This window comes from Puma concolor, chromosome C2 (genome assembly GCF_028749965.1).
Source record: "Puma concolor isolate L17-30 chromosome C2, mPumCon1.1.hap2, whole genome shotgun sequence".
NCBI classification, from domain to species: domain Eukaryota; kingdom Metazoa; phylum Chordata; class Mammalia; order Carnivora; family Felidae; genus Puma; species Puma concolor.
Genome location: NC_141675.1, coordinates 9,824,031 through 9,836,040, shown reverse-complemented (window position 1 = coordinate 9,836,040; position 12,010 = coordinate 9,824,031). Strand labels below are relative to the sequence as shown.

General features: G+C 44.2%; 1 long non-coding RNA gene across 1 annotated transcript in view; it reads left to right on the top strand.

The window, feature by feature from the left end:
• The first annotated feature begins 1,065 nt into the window (after positions 1 to 1,065).
• LOC147577081 (uncharacterized) overlaps positions 1,066 to 12,010 on the top strand; it is a 32,969-nt gene continuing 22,024 nt past the window's right edge. The window contains exon 1 of the long non-coding RNA XR_015255738.1: positions 1,066 to 1,134. This is a non-coding gene — a long non-coding RNA (uncharacterized LOC147577081). The remainder of the gene's footprint in view (positions 1,135 to 12,010) is intronic.

Here is a 12,010-nt window from a genome sequence, read left to right as displayed (position 1 = left end):
GAAAGAATGCTGTATTGGGAGTTGATCCAGATTCTAACCTTCTTACTAACAGCCCATTGACTTCTGAGTCTCTGTCTCCTCGTCTATGAAATGGACCCTACATTTGTCACACTTACTTCAGGGTTGGGGTTGTAAGGATAACTACCTCTGTGTGTCAAAGGAGACATTGTTTGCATAGGGACTACATAAACAAATACAGGCTTAAAATGAATCGAGAATTATATGGGGTGTTGCAAAATGATGCTTTGCTTTTCTTCTCTGTTTATTAGCTGACTTTTTTTTTTCTGTTAAGGAAGAGCTTTCTCTCACCAGCTAGGGATGAACTAAAGCTCCTACACACACAAGAAAATGAAGCTACATATCTTTTTTGTCCTTTAATTATCAATTTTCAGAATAAGGACTTGATATATTAGTTATCTCCAGTAATGACAATTGAATTTTTCCTTTTTTTCCTTTATCTTTTAAAAATGATTACTATAGACCCATGTGTCTTCGTGTACTCAAAGTTTTATAATAAATTGCAGTCATTATTCTTTTTTTTTTTTTTTTTTCGTGCTCCAATGATCTCAAGTCTGGCCAGTGGCAAGCCCTTCAAACTTGACTCCCATGACCTGTCTTGATGTGTACCTCATCATGACCCTCATCAACTTCAGTGCTTTTAATTAATAGAGCAGTGCACCACAAGTGAATCGCAACGTAAACTATGGAACTTGGGTGATAATGACACATCAGTATAGGTTCATCCATTGTGACAAATGTACCACTCTGGTGTGGGATGTTGTTAGTAGGGGAGGCTGTGCATGAGTGAGGGGCAGGGGCTACAGGAGAACTCGGTACCTTCTGCTCAATTTTGCTATGGGCCTAAAACATCTCTAAAGTATTTTTTAAAAAAGAAATACATTAATTTTAAATTATGAAACATTGAGCAATTAATAATTATAGAGAATAAAAGAATATAATATAGAAATATTTCACCCATTCTTCTGTCCTTCTCTCCTTCCTCCCTGTCTGTCTGTCTCTCTGTCTCTCTCTCTCTCTCTCTCTCTCTCTCTCACTCTCTCTCTCCCAGCCCCTTCCTGGAGGTTATCACCAGGAGCACAGGACTCTGTGGTACATGCACCCAAGATGTACTATGTGAGTATAAAAAAGAATGAAAAAGCCCTCCATGTGCTAAAATGGAGTGATTGCAGAATGTATTGTTAGTGTGGGGCGGGGTGGGGGAAGGCACAGAACAATATATATAAGATGTTGGTTTCTGTAAAAGAGAGGAGAAAACAGAATGTGCATTACTTACACACCTATATCCATTTGCTTAGTTTTACAAAAAGAAACACTGGAAAGATAATCAAAATGGTTGCCCGTTAGAGGTAGGATGGGGAAAATAATGGAGGGGATGGGAAGAGAAATGAGGCTTCTCTGAAAATAGCTTTTTATATCATTTGGATTTAACTGCACAAAAATTTTACATATTCACAAAATAAAATTAGAGAAGAAAAAAGCAAACTTTGAAACTGAAAACAAATTAGGCTCGAGGAACCCAACTGCATAATAAATTAGTAAGAGCTATGCCAAGAAAAAGGGTTTTCAGACATCTTTGACATGGTTTTCTGACAGTCTGTTCTTTGTGAGATGTATTCCAAGAGCAGAAAGAACTGCAAGTAAATAGTCAACTTCACTTGGTAGTTTTATTAGGAACATTCTGTTTTAATTTGTGGACAGTTTTAGGTATGTTGTAAGATAAAGCAAAAAAGTAAATACTTGAAACTATTTTCTGTATATTATAGAATAAAGCAATTAATTAAACATATTCTAATATTATTAGGGGCCAAACGTTTTCAGGGTAAAAGAAAAGAGGTCCAAATACAAAATAGAATAGATTTAATAGAAACTCTTCATTGTTAAATTTGAATTGGAATAAATATGAACCCATGATTTGTATGTGTGTATATAAATATGTATAAAATCCATAAAGGACCTGACAGAATGACCTGTCTCAGTTTTAAAACACTTGTGTGCTGGGAACTCCGTCAGTTATATAAAAATATATATCTATTTATATATGATAGTTCTGTGCATTGAAAGGGCCTAGAAGCAGTGAGCACCCGAAGCACCTAGATCTTTAATTCTAAACAAAATTCCCACTCAAAAGAACCAGGGCTCCTCAGGGTCAGGGCTGGGGCAGGGAGCTATGAGCAGAGTCTGAAACATCTTGTTGGTCCAGAAAATATGCAAATGCTTAAAGACTGCAGGGTACGATGTTTGCTGGGATGGAGGGAGCTCCCAGGACATGGGGCTATTCAGCTTGAAACCTGGGACCAGTTGGTCACTCGGTCAAGTCTTCTCCAGACAGGCATTTGGATTATTTCCAGTTTTTTTTTTTTTGGTTTTTTTTTTTTTTGCTAATGTAAATAATGTCACAATGACAAACCTCTTGTTTGTTTTGTATTTGTGGATGTGCATATTCTAGGTAGATTCCCAGCAGTGGAATTCCTGGGCCAGAGGGTAAATACACCTGTCCTTTTGTTAGATGTTGACAAATTCTCCTCCACGGAAGTGGTTATGCTGTTTGGCATCCAATTCTTTGTCCTGATACTTGGATCTGACCCAGCAGGGACAGAACATCTTATGATGCCGTAGTTAGGAAGATAAGTGACTGCCATTTATTTCCAGGGAGTATAAATGACGGTCATCAGCTTCTTTCCTAGACAACTATCTTGATAGCAGGAGAAGGAGTGAGGAGGAAAAGATGCTTTGACATCTTTGGGGGAGGCTCTAAGTCCGGATTTTCCCTGCATCCCCGTTCTGCCTGGGTTTCTGGAACTCTGACACGCTACTCAGGCAAGATAACAGACTCCAAGCCTACAATTCCAAGCCCATTCTCTTTCAACACCCAGACCCTTGTCACTAGTTAACACAGGGCATTCTCACCCAGGTCTGCCTTTTTGGGCCCTCAGCTTATTTGGGCTGTCGAATTGGTACTGGCACCACATACAAGGGCCTCCCTTCTCTGTCCTAGCCCTCTTGTTGCTAATCAGGGCACCATGCTTCTCCCCTTAGCACTGCCAATACCTAGGACAGGAGCTTTTTGTCCATGTACAAAGCAACAGAAGCCTTCCCAATGCAGCTGTTTTGTTTTGTTTTCTTTCTTTTTTTTTTTTTTTTTTTTTTTTTTTTGCTTCCTCCCAGCAAATAGAACATTTACATTTTCATAAGCATACCCAGGTTTTATGAAACCTCAAACAAATTCTGCAAGGAAATAAAGCAATTGGCATTACAGCTATTTTGTCCCAGTCCTCATGGAAACCTCTCATTCAGTTACGTGAGGTTCCAGGCTTGGCTACGGCCTTAAGACAGGCTGTGTCTGCATGACCCCAGGGGCTCTGGATATGGCACCGGCTCTCCCTCTCTCCCAAGAAAGCATGGTGTTAATGTGAATGAGCTAGATGTATAAGTGGTTACAGAAATCAACCTCAAAGCATGCAGTTGAGTGAAAGAACAAGTTGCAAAAGCAAATAGAGTATCTTTTGAAGGCCCACAAAGCACTACATCATTCATGGAGACATCTGCACAGGACCGGTATACAGGGGCCACTGCTGGGAGAGCCGGTTGGTTTCTGGCTGCTTACTGCTGTGATGGGTGCCAGGCCCCATGCAGGTTGTTAAATATCTTGATATTGTGTCCCCCTCCAACAGTGGCAAAGTGTGAAAACAAGCACAGAGAAGTACACAACGTTAGGGTGGTGGGTACTTAACACACAGCAGAATGGAGGGAAATGGTTTGCAGGTTAGAGGATTTGACTTTGCCTATAGCTTACTTTGTTCTTTCTCTTTTCTGTTGTTAAGGATATGAAAAAAAATATGTGCAGACATTAGCATTCGTTAAGTGTGTATCTGGATGCTTGTTCTATTATTCTCTCTCTATTTTTTCATATAGTCTAAATATTGAATTATTTGTGTACATATATATTTTAGAGAGTGGAGAGAAAGCCTGAATGTAAAACAGTGAGAATGGGTTATGGGAATAGACTTAAAGCCTCTCTAATTTGTCTACAGGAGAGGGAGGAGGAGGGATACGGAGTCTATTCATCCACAAATACCTGCCTTTTAACTCTGTTAGTCACAAATTCCCTGCAATCCCAACAGTCGGCCAGGGGGTTGGTAACACATCAGGTGCTCACTGACCACTGAAAAGCCTGAAGTCGACCTGTAAGCCCTGACATGGAAAGTCTCCAAGATGAGAGAAGCGATCACTGAGCGACATCGGCAGTTGTCAGCTGTCGTGACTGATTACCTCTGGGAGGGCGTGGGGAGGGACAGAGGGAGTGGTGGAGGACTTTCACATCTTATTCTTTAGAATTGTGCTTAGTTGTGTTTGATGTTTCATAGTAAGAATGAATGAATGCATTGCTTTTAAAATTAAAATAATTTAAAGTGGTGAGGGTCACAGGAGAGGTACAGGCAAAGAGCCTTAAAGGAAACAAGAAAGGCCCCATGGAGGAGTTGCGGGGGCCCTGAGGAATAGGTAGGACCTAGAATACAGAAGCAGGGGAGGCGGAAGACAGCAGGGCAGAGGCATCGAGGTAAGAAGCAGTGGTGGCTTCAGGAAGGGAGTATGGAGCTCTCCTGGGAAGGACCTGGTAAATACACCGGGGCCAGATTAGGCTGGACTTTGGGTTTTCAGGCTGGGGAGTCTGTCTTCCACTTCTTTGCCGCTTCCCCTCCCTGGAAGAATCAGACTACTGCCCAGGGGGGCTATGGTTGCCCAAGCGGGACTGGGCCCCACAGACCTAAGGTGAGATCTGCCCAGAGGTCGCTGGGAGATGGGCCAAGGCAGAGGCTTCTCTGTCATTCTCTGTCTCCCATGAGCAGCCCTGGGTGCCACGTTCCCGGAAAAGGAGGTGGGTGGGAGAGGGAGGGCAGGCGGACAAGTGCATTCTTACTGAGCTATGATCAACTGCTGGGCACATGGCCTGGGGCCTGGAATGAAACTAGGAAACCATTAATTTATATAATCTGCTAATTAAGCTAATTGTCTGAACAGCACTTTTTTTGTATAGTCATCATAAAGAGGCATAATGAGCATAAAAACAAAGGGTCTTTCTTTTTTTTCTTTTCTATGTCTTAATCATCACTTCAAATATCCCTCCCTGCCTGGTTGCTATAATTATAGGCTCTCGGTACAGAAATGAAGCTGGTTTCCAGAGGATGTTGAGTTCACATCCCTGTTCTGCCAGAAAGCTGGCCCTGTCCTATAGAAGCTTCTGAAATTAGGAATGCTTCTCTCGGCGCGCAGATTTCCTTGGATGCCTTTTGATCACACAGAGACAGATATTTCAGAATGCCAAGAGACAGAGACAGAGATTCCTCTCCCTATGCAATGGAGAAGTCATATTGTGATAGAAAAACATGGTGCTGTAGTGGACGCCATGGGTGCTAGGCGGATAGTGTTCTTCCGAGGACTGTAGAACAGAATGCAGAATGCCGTCACCATGACCCCAGAATGTTCTGGAACCCTTGGTAAGAAGCCCACTTGTGGGTGGTGATGGAAGAATAGGTAGAATGGACACTTCTGTGCCCACACCCACTGAGAAGATCATCTCTAGGCAGTGCTGTCAGCGTTCACCCTTGGAAACGCTTGCCACTTCTAGGCACAATGTGAGCTTGACTTTATCAGCCATCTTTGTTGAAAGGCTGCCCATCCAGAGCCCATTTGGCCTGCATCAGGGAGGGAGTAGGAAGAAACAGGGAATTAACATCTCTCTGAACCAGCCCTTATGGGCAGTGACTGACAGATGTGAATACCTTAGCTCCATCACCCTTGGACCTCCATATCCCAGAGTTCCTTCTTAGGATTGGCTCCAGTTATCCACTGCAGTAGCTGGCTGAATAGCACACCCTTACTGGCTACCTCCTCTGCCCAAATTCCTTTCTCCCTCACCTTCCCATGCTCCCTCCACCTTCCATGTAAACTACTCGCTCTCAAATCCTTAACTCAAGATCTGCTTCTGCAGGAGCTCAAACCAAGACCCCCTGCGCAAACCTTGCTGTGGGCAGCTCCATCCATAAACCACCACATTTGATCATTAGATCCGGCTCGGCTCCTCAGTCCTTGCTGAAGTCTCAGCCTTCTGAACTTGGCTGTGGGTTTTCCACTGTGTTCTGCATCCTTGGAGGTGCCCCAGGAACCTCAATGGGCAAGGGAAGCAGGTAGTTCTGGGGACCCCTCACCCTGAGCCAACCTGAATAGTTCTGCTTTAATCTGTTATACATATGGATTTAATCTGCAAAAAGGCTTCTGCCATTGCCCCTGGAGAAATAAAGACGGCAATCACTGAGCAAGCCCAGTGCTCACCCCAACATGAGAATCTGCTCTTAATGAGCTAAGGATTTCAAGTTTACAAGCCTCCACCTTTGCCAGCCCATCAGAGTGTGGGGTGTCACCATAGGAGAGGTCTGCTGCCCTTGCCCCATGGCCACCACCTTGGCACAGCGTAGCTATCCTCACTTCCTGTTGCTCGAGTGAAGAATATAGTCCATTGTCATTTATGCCTTCTGAAGAGGATCCAGAAAACATCTGTCTCTCTTCCTGTATCTCTAGCCCACACTTCCATGTCTTCCCTCATACAAACTCCTTCCAATCCAGTTAAATGGACCATTCACTCTGATTTTCAGGGACACTTTCCTTATTGACACCTGTGTTAGGCAAAATCATGGCCCCCAAAGGTGGCTACTCTTTAGTTCTGGGAACCTGTGACTCTTACCTCATATGACCAAAGAGGTTTTGCAGAATTTGTGATTAAATTAAGGATCTCAAACTGGGGAGATTATCCTGGATTATCCAGGTAGGTCCCTGTCATCACAAGAGTCCTTCTAAATGCAAGAATAGAGAAGGAAGAGAGGGGAGCAGAGTCAGAGATGTGCTAGCAGAAGCAGAGCTCAGTTGAGGTGGAAGGGCCATGAGCCAAGGAATGCATGTAGTTTCTAGAAGATAGAGAAGGCAAGAAGGTGGATTCTAGAGCTTCCATAAAGGAAAGTGGCCCTTCTGACACCTGGATTTGAGCCCAATGAGATCCCTTTCAGACCTCTGACCTCCAGAACTATAAGATAGTAAGTTTGTGTTGTTTTAAACCACTGAGTTTGTGGTAACTTGTTATAGCAGTAATAAGAAACTAATACATGATATCTGTGCTGTATGCTATTTCCTCTGGCCCTAATACCCTCCCGTCTTCCACCCCACCCCATTCCCACCAAGTTCCCTACTTTCTGGGTGCCATGAAACTTCACTTGTTCCTGTCTCTATCTCCAAGGTCATCCACCCATTAGGCATCTCTCAACACAATCCCCAACTCCCATAGCTCCAAGCCCCAGGGTTGCTCTTCTGGCTTTCAAACATTGCAGCCAATAGAAACAATTTTTCCATTTTGCACAACTGATGCAGACTGACATTTTGAAGAATTTTATGAAAGAAGAAAAGGAGGGGATGAACTCTCAAAACACAAGCATGAGAAAGATTGGTGACATACTCAAGTATAGGCTTTTAGTCTAAAAATTCAGTAGAAACAGGGGCACCTGGGTGGCTCAGTTGGTTGAACATTTGACTCTTGATTTTGGCTTATGATCCCAGGATTGTGGGATCGAGCCCAGAGTTGGGCTTCACGCTGAGCATGGGTTCTGACTTGGATTCTCTCTCCCTCTCCTTCTCCCTCACCCCCCCCCCCCCCCCCGCTTAAAAAAATCCAATAGAAGTAGCAAAAAACTGCATTAGGATCCTGAGGTTTCTGCTTGGAGCAAGCCTAATGCACGATCCTGACTTCCTGCCCTGCTCCTCCCTGCGTAGATCTGTCCATGGCTTCCAGATGCTACCTCACCCTTCTTGGAGCTACCCGAAGCCCTCTGAAACTTCCTCCCCATTTCTAGGCTCACACCTTCAGGACCCCATTAGCTCACTCACTTTCAGTCTGAGGGGCTCGACCAGGTGGCAGCCTTAGGAAAAGCTGATGCCCACAATGGCAGTGGGTACTGTATAACTTATTATCCAAACTGGGACACTTTGGGTAGTGAAAGGAGTTGTTAATATTTGTGCTTGGAAAAAAACGGGGTAAAGTCAGCTGTTGTGGGCAAACCGGGCCATTTGGCCACCCTGGCAATGAACGGTCCGACTCTTCCTGGAGGACCCAGTTGGGAGATTCAGGGCTGTGAATCTCCTATCTTTCTGCCCATGTACCGGAGCTGACAGAGGAAACAAAGCTAACCTCACTCAGACACAGGAGACAGCCAGCCAGACACCAACAACACTAACAATCCTCAGTGAAGGATTGTTCTAGGGGAAAATGTGCTCTGTGCTCAGATAAGGCCGGAAAACCTGGCTTACATAAAAGCGAGAAAGTTTTGGTCTTTAAGTCAGGACTTCTCGGAACCCTTAATCCGCCAGTGTGGGTCATGCAGCTCCAAGAAGAAAATACAGTGTGCCATGTTTCCCTCACAATAGCATGGCTACCTTCCAGAAATCCCATATGGCACCTTGAGGGATAGTCAGAGGCAGATCTGAAGTAGCAGAGTGGCTCAGATTCTCTGATTCGGGAAATCCCAGTTTCCCTTCACTTGGGAAGGCCCCAGAGATCGGTGGCCTATCCCTGAAGAGTCCTCGGGACCCTGCAAACCATCCTTCTCCAGATGTGTGGGAAGGTATGTAGGGAAGGGGAGGGGCAGTTCTTAGGCACGAGCTGAGTACAGACTTGTACCAGGTAAACTCCACCCAGAGTTGGGGCACGTGTCCTCCCCTCCTGGGTGGTGGCTGCTTTAGAAGTTGCTTTTGTCTTTCCTAAGAGACCCAGGGAACTGCAGAACATGAGGTGATAATCCAGGGTGGCCTTCCTACCTCCAGGCCCACCCTTGGACCTGAAGTCCTGAAGATAAGCCTACTTCTAGTCACAGGTTCATTTTGGCCTTTCAAGCCCCAGACAACAGCTGCTGTTATGCCCAGAATTCGTGATCCCCAAAGACCACCAGGGAGCCGAGTCCGATGCAAAAGCAAAAGAGCCTTTATTCGAGCTAGCTCGAGCTCAGTCCCCTATTTGCACCGACGCAGCGGTGAGATACCGGGGAGAGAGAGAGCGAGTTTCAAAAGCACAAAGGTTTTATAGGGGTCTAGGGGCAGCCGATTGGCTGGGGGAAGGGGCGTGGTCTCGGCCGATTGGCTGGGGAAGGGTCAGAGTCCTGTTACGCAGGTCGCTGGGCGTGTTTTGATCAGGAAGTTTGAATGGGTGAGAGGGAGGGTACTCAAGGGGAGGAGGCATGGTCTAGATGAAGGACACAGAACAAGATGGAGTCGGCCGGCGTAGGCCCGCCCTTTCACTGCTTGTAGGTAATGCTTGAGCTGAGCATTGATTTTGCTTTGGAGGAGCCAGAGTCCCTGCAGCCTACATATCGACAGCCTTCATCCGTCATTCAGACATGAGCCTGGAGACCCAAACCTGAGCACATTCATGTGCTGGCCTGCGTGAGCTGATGACCCATGCAGGAAAAACGAGGAACGTTCTCTCCTGCACGAATCAGCGTTTATCATTACTCTGTTTCTGCCATCATCCTAGGCTTTTATTTCTTGTACTTTGGTACCTTAGGAATTAATCAAACTCAACTCCTATCATCCAGGAATAGTACACATGCAGAGATTCAGAAGAAGGGCATGTGGTTTGCTGGGGAGAGCACTGGTCAGGAATTTGGAAGATCTAGGCCTGTCTCCAATTTCCTGTCCCTAAAAATCTTTGGGTCTCAGCTTGTTTTGTTTTGTTTTTTATCTACAAAATAAGGTGTATAAATGATATAATAATGAAGTGTCTGGTACAACATTTGCGTTAAATGTAGCTGAACCGAAGTTTACCCACCAAAACTCAATTCAGATAAGCATAAAATGTAATTTTCCTTGTATGTGTATATGCATGTGTATGTGATGTGTTTTGTGTGTGTGTCTGTGTGTGTGTGTATGAAACTACAACTTGCAACTTGCTTTAGAGGCATTTCTCTCTCAGAGCAGAAAACATTTACATTTCCCAATTAAAGGTAATTCTACCTCTTCTAATTTGAATGTCTCTTTTGTGTAAATATTCTGTTAATTCTAAATTCAGGCTTCCAGTCTAGAATTATGATGCTCACCCCTCAAGGAATCTCCTTACCCCTTTTCCTTTCCAAAGGAAATACAAATCAAAACTATAGTGAGATGCCACTTAATACTCAGTAAGGTGGCTGTAATCAAAATCACAGATAATAACACATGTTGGTGAGGATGTAGAAAAATTGAAACCCTCACACAATGCTGACATGAACGTAAAACAGTGCAGCCACTTTGGAAAACAGTCTTAGCAGGTCCTCAGAAGGTTAAACATAGAATTATCATATGACCCAGAAATTCCACTCCTAGGCATACACCCAAGAAAAATGAAAACATATGTCTACACCAAAACTTGTATGCAAATGTTTACAGCAGTGTTATTCATGAATAGCCAAAAAGTAGAAACAGTTCAAATGCTTATCAACTAATGAATGGATAAATAATATGTCTGTCCTCACAATGAAATATTATTAGTCAAGAACAAAGGATAAGGGGTCGGGCCGGGTGGCCCAGTTGGTTGAGCATCGGACTCTTGATTTGGGCTCAGGTCATGATCCAGGGTCGTGGGATTGAGCCCCATGCCCAACTCTTCGCTGAGTATGGAGTCTGCTTAAGATTCTCTCTCTCTCTCTCTCTCTCTCTCTCTCTCTCTCTCTTTCTCTCTCTCTCTCCCTTTCCCTATGACCCTCTCCCTGCTCGTGCATGCTCTCTCTCTAAAATAAAATTTAAAAAAGAAAAAAAGATAAAATACTGATACCTGCTACAATGTGGACGAACCTTAAAGCCTTACACTAAGTCAAAGATGGTTGAGGGACCACATATTGTATGAGCTCATCTCTATGAAATGTCTAGAACAGGCAAATTAGTAGAAACAGAAAGAAGATTGGTGGTTGTCTAGGGTTGGGATGGGAGTTGGCGGCAAATGGGGAGTGAATGCTAAGGGATATAGGGTTTTGTTTTGGGATGATGAAAATATCCCCAATTGATTGTGATGATGGTTGTATAACTCTGTGAATAATATACTAAAAACCTTGGGCTTATATAAATGGTGAACTTTAAGTAGGGAAACTTTAATATGTGAATTATATATCAAGAAAGCTCTTACCACCCCTCACCACCCCGCCAAGGAGTTGCTCTCTTTTCTCTGATGTTAAGCTGGTAGAATAAAAACTTGAAACTGTTAGTGGCCATAGGTGCCCATCTCTGAATGAAGCCAACACAAAAGAAAGCAGAGACAAGAAAGATAGAGAAAGATTCCTGTGGATATTATTTGAGCACCTGATTCAGCCATGCCTGAAGCCATATACTCCCTGGACTTTTTGGTTATGTGAGCCACTTAATTCCTTTGTATTGCATAATAAAATTGAAGTCTCAGGGTGCCTGGGTGACTCAGTCTGTTAAACATCTGACTCTTGATTTCGGCTCGGGTCATAATCTTGTACTTCATGGAATAAAGCCTCATGTCAGGCTCTGCTGATGGCTCACAGCCTGCTTGGGATTCTTCCTCTCTCTCTCTGCCCCTCCTCTCTCTCTCTCTCTCTCTCTCTCTCTCTCTCTCTCTCAATAAACAGTAGAAAAGAATTAAAAAATTTTTACTTTCTCCCACTTAGAAATGAAAATATCTGACTTGTATGGTAAGATGGGCAACCTGGTTTCACAGGGTTTGTCTTGATTTTGGATCCAATTCTACTTTGGAACATGACTTCCAGCACTTTCTCAGCTACATAAACCCCAGTGTGGGGAAGACATTTCCAACTCTGTGCACAGATGTGCTGTGTCCTGAGAAAGTCTCTACAGAGCCCCCTCATCACCCAGAGCTGAGCAGGGCTGGGAGCTCAGTGTCTCATCTCAGGGACTTGGAGTCACAGGTCACTCTGTAACATGCCATTGACTTTGCAGCAGG